Source organism: Triticum urartu, chromosome 2 (genome assembly GCF_003073215.2).
Source record: "Triticum urartu cultivar G1812 chromosome 2, Tu2.1, whole genome shotgun sequence".
NCBI lineage: Eukaryota > Viridiplantae > Streptophyta > Magnoliopsida > Poales > Poaceae > Triticum > Triticum urartu.
The window spans coordinates 211,120,773-211,133,369 of NC_053023.1; positions in this window are offsets into that span (position 1 = coordinate 211,120,773).

The following is a 12,597-nucleotide window of genomic DNA, read 5'->3' on the forward strand; positions in this document are numbered from 1 at the left end:
CTGCCTTTCTTTTTCAATACTAGTACTCCTAGTACGTAGTACTACGTACTTATCCTGTTTGGGTCTAGGCCTTGCATTGCCATACTTCGCCACACATTTTTGCCAAGCTTACCTAAAGTTTTCAAAATGAAAAGGAGGTACACTTGCGCACAGCTAACGCGGTCGCATCGCACCCTCACACGGTCGCTCCTGCATGCCGCGGTCGCACCGCACCCTCACATGCACAGTCGCTCCCGCACGCCGCAAACCCATCCAAGGGAATACACCCTCACTGACATGTGCTGTCGCATGTGAACAAACCAAACTCAACCATCCTACTGCTGACACATAATTTTCGTTTGCAGAGTATGTTTATCCAACCGCATGTTGGGGAGTATCTGTACGGTCCGTGCGGTGGTCTATTGGGGAAGAAGAAGAGGTGAGGAAGAAGGGTTAGGAGACGTAGGATATTCATCCAACCGCCTGAAATGGTAGACTGACCCAAGTCACGCGACTTGCATAACAATATATGTTTTTACACAGCAAAAGATCCATAAAACAGCAACATAAAGAAAAACTATCACTGCTCGCGGGACGAGACAGCCGCATCGTCTTTGGCTGCCGGCGCGAACCAGCCGTAGCTGCCGACATGTGTCTCCACACCGTGGTTGTCCTCGGCCTCCAGCTACTCGTTCATGCGGAGCATGTGGGCGCTCTGCACGGACGAGAGCACTGCCCGGTTCAAGTTGAGGACGTTCGGTTCCGCCTGCAGGAGGGCCTCGATGGCAGCAGCATCCGCGCGCTCCGCGTTGAGTTGAGCCTCCGCCGCCCGGTTCAAGTCCAGGACGTCCGGTTCCGCATGCAGGAGGGCCTCGATGAGAGCGGCATCCGCGCACTCCGCGTCGAGTTGAGCCTCTGCCGCCCGTTTCAAGTCCAGGACGTCCAGTTCCTCCTGCAGGAGGGCCTCGATGGCAGCGGCATCCGCGCGCTCCGCCTCAAGTTGAGCCTATGTCGCCCGGTTCACATCCACGACATCCGGTTCCGCCTGCAGGAGAGCCTCGATGGCAGTGGCATGCGTGCACTCCGTGTCGAGTTGAGCCTCTGCCTCCTGGTCCTCCTTTAGTATCGCCAGGTTGAACCGCTGGTCCGCCTGCACCATGGGGGACTCAGACACCGGTACGAAGTCGACGTCCATCGTCTCATACCCATCGGGGGCCTTCTGCGCCGTGACCTCCGCCATGAACATTGGATCGGCTTCCTCCTCCTCGTAGCTTGGCTCCAGAGAACTCGCGGATTGGTCTGCCACAAAGCGAGCTTGGGAACAGAGGTCTTTGGCACCGACCGCCGCGGCGATTTCTGTGCGGCGCTCCGGCGTCAGCATCTTGTAGTACGTGATCTTGCGGTGCACCATGGCTTTCCGGCAAACTAGGGGACGCTCTATGTGGGCTAGGGGTCGAAAGGCGGGGTAACGGGCTAGAGATTAGGTGTGGTTTTAGGGCAGTGGCTGGCGTAGGCCGAGCAGCGAAGGTTCTGGTGTGAATAGTGGTTCCGGTGATGACCGGTCAATTAGTTTTGACTGTACATCACTCTTGTCGCGTTCGCGTTGCAGCCCGGCACGCTGGACCCCCCACGTCGCTCACCGAATGGAACACGCTTCATCTTGCGTTTTCGCTCGCTTGTGGGACCGCAGTTGAGAGCAAACTGAAGTCCCTCCCCCTCCCTCGCCCGCGTCATTTTATGCAGAGTAAATAAAAACAGAGGGAGTATACTACGGATGAGGATCCCCTGACGTGGCCGAACCCATTGAGTAACTGACATGCGGGGCCTAGCAAGCATGGGGTCCGTCAGTAAGTGACCGAAAGGGAGGGTAAGGCAGGGATACGTATGTGAAAGGAGCTTCCATTGATATAATTTTCACATTATACATCTCATGTACTATTAATCTTGTCAATAGTCAAATGCGGTTTAGAAAAACGCATTAGAGCATGGTTAATAATATAGCCAGTCGATGGCTATAAGGAACTGACATGTCATCTATAGCCATCATCTATTATATGCACTCATACAGTAGTGTGGGCTATAAGGTTGGCTATTTCCCGCAAAAAAAATATAAGGTTGGCTATTGTATTAGTACTCCTCTCCATCTCTTTCTTCATATTTATTGTACGTATTTAACTAGGAATGCGTATATAGCTAGGCTCTTGCATGAGAGCTCACTCCCCTTACTTTTTCACATCTCTCTCCTCCACATAGGCCCTATATAAATGGAAGGAGGGAGTACAACTATGAGCACTGCATACTCTAGCACATATGTTGTCAGTACTCCACTAGTACTATTGGACAGGGAGCTTAAAAAGATACTATTGGACTGGCTATACGTGGCGAAATCCTAGTAGGAAGAGCATGCGCGAGAACAAGCACATTCACGTGGTTGAAAACAAATTGGAAACCATCTCGAGTACAAATCTAGGAGTACGTACGAATCTAACAATATTGTTTGGGCGTTGTTGAATGTTGATATTGTTTTTTTATCAAAGTAGAGATAATTTGACTACACATAAAACATATATGTAAACTACTCCCTCCGTTCCAAATTACTTGTCACAGGTATGGATGTATCTAGATGTATTTTAGTTCTAGATACATCCATTTCTGCGACGAGTAATTTGGAACGGAGGGAGTAGAAAGGATAGGAGGGAGTATATTGTACGTTCAAAAATGAAACAAACATTGAATACCCTTAATATATGATTTGTGGATGCTATGATCACCGGTTCAATTTTGAATCCGCCTTAGGTATCACACATGCCCCCACTCGTTCTCTCTCGATTTCATCTCGGGGTCCGGAGATTGATTGAAAGAGGACTATGGTGGGTACAATACGTTCGTTTTGCTTATGAACGTACAATATACTCCCTCTGATCCCCACAGCCCCCCCCCCCCCCCCCCCCCCCCCCCCCCGCGGGTCATTTCTATCATAGAAACAGACCAAACCTTTATCTCCTTGCACGACACGCAACTGATCTCTGAACATCAATCGATCTCGTCAACATGTGTCGGGGCATGAACCAAATGGGATGTCAAAACTAAGACGCGAAGCGACACGTAGTGGAGGCAAAGTGAAACTTCAAACGAACCATTTGTTTGTATGCATGTCGGACAAATTACAAATAAAAATTGGAAATACAAGAATGGTCTAGGCCCACATGCGAATGATACTCGGTGGAATGTTCAAATGAGGCATGCAGGAGGATGGACTCGACCGAAGGGCGACATGATCGATGGAGAAGAGGGTTGGAGAAGAATGAGAAATAAGCAAACGCCACATGATTATACTTGAATGGCTCAAATAAACAATAAGTTGTCTCGCTTGGCCTACATAGTGAAAGGCCTAATGCGCAACACGGAGCACTGACGCTCGAATATGGCCGGGAAAACAGGGAAACCGACATGTGGGGCACACCGGTCGGGACGACGTAGCACAAACTAGTCCAATGGAGGAGCTGGCCCATGACCTCCTCGCCACCGGCAACCGTTCATGTGGGTCGTGGGGGCAAACAACATGGCGCATCTCCAGCGCCGCCTCTGGACACGGCGACCGCGATGAGCGACACGCTCATCGTCGCTAGACATGGTCGGTTTCAGTGTGTAGAGGGTGGCGTTAGTATTGTGGAACAACCAACAGTATGTTTGGTTTGTGCCCAAGGTTGCCCCATCAAAGCATTGGGTAGCCAAAATTTTGGTTGGGGTTTTGGTTGCCCATGATTTGGCCGACATCGGCAAGAAAAATGAACTAGAGTTGGCTAGAGTTCATTGGCATGCCAAAAAATGGCAACCATCCAAACAAAGACCAATCTTTGGGTCATGACCAAAATTTTGGTAAGGTGCACTTTGGCCACAATCCAAACACACCCCAACACCCAGCTCGTCGAGGATGCATGGGGCGCCAGGACGCGTCCGCGGAGTGGTGTAGCGTGGCCAACTGCATCCTCAGGACCTGAGACCATGCCGGGTCGTCTTGCTTTTTCAATGACATGCGTTGATCGCATGTGAGAAAATGGCATCTCCAACGTTGCCACGACCTTAGCTGACTACCCTGGCACAACAAAAACCCTCGTCCCTCGCACCGTCGCGTGGTGCATTCCCAGCCGGCGCCAGCTGCCCGCATTCATGTTGTCCATCCGTATGCCGTCGTTAAGAGGCTCGATGCCCGAGGAACCAACTCCGGCGACTTAATGACGCACCGGGACGCTTGGCCTAACCGGAATGCGCTACTTAAAGCGGCAACGCCCAGCAAACCTCCACACCATAGCGCATCGTCCTCCTACCTAACACCACATCCACCATGACTACAAGCGCGATTGCTCTACGAGAGAGCTTGTCTTCAGGGATGGAGCTCGAGGTCGCCGCCCTCGCTCATGTCACCGCACAAGCGGTGGCCACGCTGGCGACTGATGATGGGAGCACCGTTAGCTAGGCGTCCTACTTGCCGCCGCCCAACGTCCGGCACCGCCGAGGTCGAGGACTCCTTCGAGGATGAGTAGGGCATGGGAGGCGGCAGGGCATGGTGTGCCAACTGGCCGGTCCGTCTCCCGTGTTCTACTTTTCCTCGCCAGAGACCGCACCTTCACTTCACGGGTCTTGAACCCCGCCCCCTTACATGGAGATCGCAGATGGAGGACGTCGGTCACCGCCGTAGAATAGGTTTAGGGTCGGGTTTGTTTTATTTTTCTGTTGTATAAAAGTTCGAAATGTAATGAAAATCTGCCGTGTTTGCATTAATCTTGGCCGGTGTATATGAACTTTCACAATAATATAGTATATTGTAGGAGTACTAGGAAGATGCCCGTGCGTTGCACGGAAGATCAAGATCTTGCGGGAGAAAAGGATGAACGAGGGAAGGCCTTATCTGCAAATGCACATTCACGCATTTCACATCTTTCTACATCTACGGGACCTTACAAAAGGGTTAGCGTAAATTGCCTCTCTGTCTCCTCCCCTGATTTTCATGGTGGTGGGCCCCTCCCTCCCCCCAATGTACATCAATAGCTCACACGTTTCACATTACATTAATTACGTAACTGGGACTACGTAGGTGTATCATTACTCGTCCTAAAAAACCAACTAAGCCAACCTCCCAGCATATCGTGCGGGAAAACACCCGGTGTAGCAACCAGACCTCAAATGGTCCAATCTCTATGCTCAGGTGTCATCCCTGGATCAGTAATGCTGACACCACACAGTACTTGAAGGATTTATAACAGAGTAGCAATCACACACTTATTACATCGAGTGTCTCAAAAGAGAACTTATTACAATAAATATGGCTTAAGGCCATCTAATAACGATAATAGCGGAAGGCTTGGAAGATAAGTGAGTCCATCAACTCCAACGGCATCACTGAATATAGAACCACGACCTAAAACTCATTAATCGTCGTCTAAAAAGTCTGCAACATTAATGTTGCAGCCCGAAACGGGTCAGCACATGGAATATGCTGGCAATGTAACACATAGAGAGTAATGGAATAAAATAGACTATTCTATATGCATATTTGGCTGGTGGAAAGCTCTATGGTTACAATTTTGTGGAAAGCCAATTTTTCCCTACTGCAAAGGAATAAATTTTATTTAACTATCATGGTGGTTGTTAAACATTGAGAATGGTTGACAGCATTCTCAATCCCAATTTAGCATCATCATTAAACAAAACCCAACAAAATTTAATTTTAGAGTAACATGCTGAGATTCACATGATAATCCAGGTACTAGATACTCAAGATATCCATAACCGGGGACACAGCTAATCATGATTAGTTTATACACTCTGCAGAGGTTTGCGCACTTTTCCCCACAATACTCGATCTCCTCCGTTGGATTTCTCGCACTACATGGTGTTTGAGAAACGGATGACCGAGACATAGTCTTTCAGAAGCGCTAGCACCTTACGAACGGGTAGACCGTACCAACCTACATACCCTACATCTGCTAGTCTACCACTGTAAGAGTTCGCTCGACTTAATCAACTATGCTAGAGCCCATAGTAGCTTGTGGCTGCACACGGAAGTTTCTAGCATGAATAATCTCATGATCCCTTTGAGCCTGGGTGGCGGTCCATAAAGAAAAACAGGCAATCGCTGGAATACCCAGGTGCCTCAATCCACCCAGATGTGTATTTAAGTTGCCACCTTAAGTAAACCATTAATTAACAAACTCACATCTGTCATGGATATACTCACCTTGTAGCGACCATACCTCAAACGGCCCAATCTCTTTGCTCATGTGTCATCCCTGGATCAGTAATGCTGACACCACACAGTACTTGAAGGATTTATAACAGAGTAGCAATCACACACTTATTACATCGAGTGTCTCAAAAGAGAACTTATTACAATAAATATGGCTTAAGGCCATCTAATAACGATAATAGCGGAAGGCTTGGAAGATAAGTGAGTCCATCAACTCCAACGGCATCACTGAGTATAGAACCACGACCTAAAACTCCTTAATCGTTGTCTGAAAAGTCTGCAACATTAGTGTTGCAGCCCGAAACGGGTCAGCACATGGAATATGATGGCATTGTAACACATAGAGAGTAATGGAATAAAATAGACTATTCTATATGCATATTTGGCTGGTGGAAAGCTCTATGGTTATAGTTTTGCCGGAAAGCCAATTTTTCCCTACTGCAAAGGAATAAATTTTATTTAACTATCATGGTGGTTGTTAAACATTGAGAATGGTTGACAGCATTCCTCAATCCCAATTTAGCATCATCATTAAACAAAACCCAACAAAATTAAATTTTAGAGTAACATGCTGAGATTCACATGATAATCCAGGTACTAGATACTCAAGATGTCCATACCGGGGACACGGCTAATCATGATGAGTTTATACACTCTGCAGAGGTTTGCGCACTTTTCCCCACAATACTCGATCTCCTCCGTTGGATTTCTCGCACTACATGGTGTTTGAGAAACGGATGACCGAGACATAGTCTTTCAGAAGCGCTAGCACCTTATGAACGGGTAGACCGTACCAACCTACATCCCCTACATCTGCTAGTCTACCACTGTAAGAGTTCGCACGACTTAATCAACTATGCTAGAGCCCATAGTAGCTTGTGGCTGCACACGGAAGTTTCTAGCATGAATAATCTCATGATCCCTTTGAGCCTGGGTGGCGGTCCTAAAGAAAAACAGGCAATCGCTGGAATACCCAGGTGCCTCAATCCACCCAGATGTGTATTTAAGTTGCCACCTTAAGTAAACCATTAATTAACAATCTCACATCTTGTCATGGATACACTCACCCAATCCATGTCTACTAGCATAGCATGGGATAATAAGCAAACATAGAAGTAACTCTCAATGGTTTGATAATAACAGGTAATAGGTACTACCTCAACTACTTCCCAAACCCACAATTTAATTATATCCTAATCATGCAATGTGTGAGGATTGATCTAATGCAATAAAACTGGGTAGTTGGAAAGCATGATCAAAGTGTTACTTGCCTTGCTGATGATCCAGGAAACCTAGCGATTCGAAGTAGCAAGCGGCGCACTCCGGGTACTCTATCGCAAACAAAAAAGCATAAAATAAGTACTCAACTAATGCACAGGTAAAACTCAAATAAGAGATCTAACCAAAAAGTTCAACTTAAGAACTCCGGTTGGCAAAAAGAATCAAATCGAACGAAGCAACGAAAGACAAACGGCAAAAGAAACAAGCTTCGTTTACTATTATGGATCTAGGGCAATTTTTACAGTGGCAAAAACTTGTTTAAGTTGGTTAAACGGAAAGAGGGTTTCCAGACGAAACTCTAGGCGCTTGAATCACCTGATTCCGATAAACGAGCGAAAAGTTAAACTAAAACGAAAATCGGATCAGAAATCGCGGATTTAATCCGAGAAAAAGAAAACCGACGAACGTTCATTAAAACGAACGAAAGGGCGAACGCTCGCTATTTACATAAACCGGAAAAACCGATCTATTTAAAAAAACTGAAAATAAAAAAACGAGCAAACCGTCGGAAAAACCGAACGGTTTTTTTCGAGAAAAACCGGAGGCGAAAAAAAACTACCTCCGGCGACTCCGGCGAACGGCGGCGGCGGCGGTCGGGCGAGCGGCGGCTGGGCGGCGCGGCGCGGCGCGGCGCAGCGCGGCCCGGGGCAGCGCGGCGGCGGGGCGCGGCAGCGGCGGGGCGTGGCGGCGGCGGCGGTGGGGCCGGCTAGGGTTAGGGTTTGGGCGGGGGCGCGGCTTGGGCTTCGGCCGGGTCCTCGGGGCAGTATAAAAAGGGCCGGCCAGGAGGAGTCCTGGCCGGTTACGGCCCAAGGTCGGTTCGGACTTTTTTTAAAAATAATTATGCTCGGAAAAAAACAAAAGAAATACTAAACGGACTGCAAAAATCCCGAAATAAATTTTCCCCGGCTTCTAAAATTAGGCCGAACAGGATGAACATTTATTTGGGGCCTAAATGCAATTTTGAAAAATGCGCATTTTTCCTAAATTCAAATAAAATAGCAAATAAAACCAAAATGAATTCTTATTTGATTTTTTTATTAAATCCTTAATATTTCTTTATTTGGGAAAGTCATTTTATTCCCTCTCTCATATTTTTGTAATAGAAATAATTGAAGATAAAATAAATAAAATCAAATGATCCTATTTTTTTCAAAATTTGAGACAACTCAAATATGAAAATAACGAAATCCCCAACTCTCCCCGAGGGTCCTTGAGTTGCGGGAAATTTCTAGGATCAACCAAAATGCAATAAATATGATATGCAATGATGATCTAGTGTATAACATTCCAAATTGAAAATTTGGGATGTTACAAACCTACCCCCTTAAGATGAATCTCGCCCTCGAGATTCGGGTTGGCTAGAAAATAGGTGAAGGTGGTCCTTCAGCAAATCTTCCTCTCGTTCCCAGGTGGCTTCATCCTCCGTGTGGTGGCTCCACTGGACCTTGCAAAATTTGATAACCTTACCGCGGCTGACTCGACTGGCATACTCCAGAATCTTAACGGGTTTCTCTGCATAGGTCAAATCACTGTCCAACTGAATCGCTTCCAATGGTACTGTATCTCTCAGCGGTATATCAGCCATCTCTGCGTGGCACTTCTTCAACTGGGAAACGTGGAACACGTCGTGAACTCCTGATAATGCTTCAGGTAATTCCAACTTGTAGGCTACTTCTCCCATACGCTCCAAAATTTTGTATGGGCCTACAAAACGTGGCGCTAACTTTCCCTTAACTCCAAAGCGCTTAACTCCTCGAAGTGGTGATACTCGAAGATAAACTCGGTCTCCGACTTCGTAAACTGTCTCCTTGCGTTTAGAATCTGCATAACTCTTCTGCCTGGACTGACCTACCTTGAGCCTATCACGAATCAATTTCACTTTCTGTTCAGACTCCCTTATCTGATCCGGTCCAAACAACTGGCGGTCTCCAACTTCATCCCAGGACAATGGGGTCCTGCACCTCCTTCCATACAAGGCTTCGAAAGGGGCCATCTGCAAACTAGATTGATAATTGTTGTTGTAAGAGAACTCTGCATACGGCAAATTCTTGTCCCAACTAGATCCATAATCTAGCGCACAAGCTCTTAGCATATCCTCCAAAATCTGATTGACTCTCTCGGTCTGTCCATCTGTCTGTGGATGGAAGGTTGTGCTAAACTCCAGTCTGGTTCCCAAAGTTTCATGCAACTGATTCCAGAACTTTGAGGTAAATTGGGTTCCTCTATCTGATACTATGCTCCTTGGAACTCCATGCAGACAAACGATTCTAGTCATATATATCTTTGCCAACTTTGCACTGGTATAGGTAGTCTTCATGGGAATGAAATGAGCTACCTTTGTCAAACGATCGACTACAACCCATATCGAGTCATAGCCTGAATGTGTTCTGGGCAATCCTGTAATAAAATCCATGCCTAGCTTATCCCACTTCCATTCGGGTATCGGCAATGGTTGTAGCAATCCTGCTGGCTTCTGATGCTCTGCCTTTACTCTCTGACATACATCACAAACTGCTACATATTCTGCAATATCCTTCTTCATTCCGGTCCACCAGAATATATCCTTCAAATCCAAATACATCTTGGTATTTCCTGGGTGAATCGAATATGGTGAATCATGGGCCTCCTGTAAGATTAACTTCCTGATCTCCGAATCATTTGGTACATAGATACGGTCTTCAAACCATAAGGTATCGTGCTCATCTTCACGAAATTCCCTTAGCTTTTCCTTTGCTCATTTTCTCCTTAATAGAAGCAATCTCCTTGTCGGTCCTTTGAGCTTCTCTGATCTTATACATCAAGGTAGACTGAATCTCCAGTGCTGCTACATAGCCTCTTGGAACTATTTCCAAACATAGCTCTCGAAGATTTTTGGCTAACTCCCTTGGTAAATCTCCCGTCATTAAGGTGTTGACATGACTCTTACGGCTTAACGCGTCAGCTACTACATTAGCCTTTCCGGGGTGATAATGCAATTTCATATCATAGTCCTTGATGAGCTCCAACCATCTCCTTTGTCTGAGGTTCAACTCCTTCTGTGTGAAAATATACTTCAAACTCTTGTGATCCGTGTACACCTCACAATGGTTTCCAATCAGAAAATGTCTCCAAGTCTTCAATGCATGCACTACGGCTGCTAACTCCAAATCATGCGTAGCATAATTCAACTCATGAGGCTTAAGCTGTCGTGAGGCATATGAAACAACTCTTCCTTCCTGCATAAGAACTGCTCCAAGTCCTTGACGTGAAGCATCACAGTACACCTCATAATCCTTGGTCTGATCCGGTAAAATCAACACCGAGGTAACCAAACATTTCATCAACTCCTAAAAACTAGCCTCACATTCCTCAGTCCATATGAACTTGGTATCCTTCTTCAACAAATCTGTCATAGGCTTCACAATTTTTGAGAAATTCTCAATAAATCTCCGGTTGTATCCTGCGAGTCCAAGAAAACTCCGGATCTCTCCAACTTTGGTTGGCGCTTCCCACTTGGTCACGGTATCAACTTTAGTGGGATCTACTGCTATACCTTCTCCGGATATAACGTGTTTGAGAAATCCAACTTCCTTCAACCAAAACTCACATTTGCTGAACTTGGCATATAGTTGATGTTCTCTGAGTTTACCAAGCACCAAACGCAAATGCTCCTTATGCTCCTCTTCATTCTTCGAGTAAACCAGGATATCATCAATGAACACTATGACGAACTTATCCAAGAACTCCATAAACACTTTGTTCATCATGTTCATAAAATATGCAGGTGCGTTAGTCAGACCAAATGACATAACGGTATACTCATACAGCCCATACCTGGTGGTAAAAGCCGTCTTGGGTATATCATGTTCTCAAATCTTCAACTGGTGGTATCCTGATCGCAGATCGATCTTGGAAAATACCTTAGCTCCTTGCAATCGATCAAACAGATCATTGATCATCGGTAGTGGGTACTTATTCTTGATGGTTACTTCATTCAAACCTCGATAATCAACAACCATCCTTAACGATCCATCCTTCTTTTCCACTAGAAGTACTGGCGATCCCCAAGGTGAAGAACTTGGGTGAATATATCCTTTATCCAGTAACTCCTTAATTTGCTTCTTAATTTCCACCAAATCCTTTGCAGGCATCCTATATGGTCTCTTTGATATTGGCCCTATGCCTGGCAAAAGCTCAATCAAAAACTCAATATCTCTATCCGGTGGCATGCCTGGCAACTCTTCTGGAAATACTTCGGGGAAATCCTTCACTACTGGTACTTCCTCCTGCACAACTCTGGCGTAATCAATGTTTCCACCATACATCGACAACCAATCTAGGCCTAATATCACATCCAATCCTTGAGATTCCAACACTATTAGGTCTGGGGGAAATACGTAGTTACCAATCCTTGATGGCAACCAGTCACACCATATGCTAGCCATATATTCTGCTCCAGGCGAGGTTACTAACATGGGTGACCTAAGGGATTGGGTTGGCAGTTTATACTTATCCACAAATCCTCTTGATATGTATGAATGTGATGCACCAGTATCGAAAAGAACAAGTGCAGTAAATGACTTAACCAAAAACTTACCGATTACTGCATCCGGCTGCTCTCCAACCTCCTCCACGTTAACGTGGTTCACCTGTCCCCTGTTGAAAGGGTTCGGCTTCTTCCCAGAGCTTCCATTGCCGTTTCCATTTTGTGATTCAGGAAATTCATTAGCATAATGACCGGTCTTCTGGCACTTAAAGCAAGTGACTTGGCTCAGGTCTCTCTTGGCTGGGGTCGATGGGTTGGTGCAGTTTTGGGTGTTACTTCCTCCATTCCCATTACCATTTTTGGTGCCATTGTGATTGTGCGAGCTACCTCCTCCATGGGTATGCTGAAAATGTCCTCCCAGTCTAGGGGTAAAACATGGCTTCTGCTGAGCTCCTGAAGTGTACTTCCCTTGTCCATACTTCCTCTTGCGATTCTCAATCTACTGCTGCTTCCCTTCAATCATAAGAGCACGATCTACCAACTCCTGGTAGTTGTTGAAGGTTGCTACCATCAACTGCATGCTCAAATCATCATTCAGTCCTTCCAGAAACTTCTCCTGCTTTGA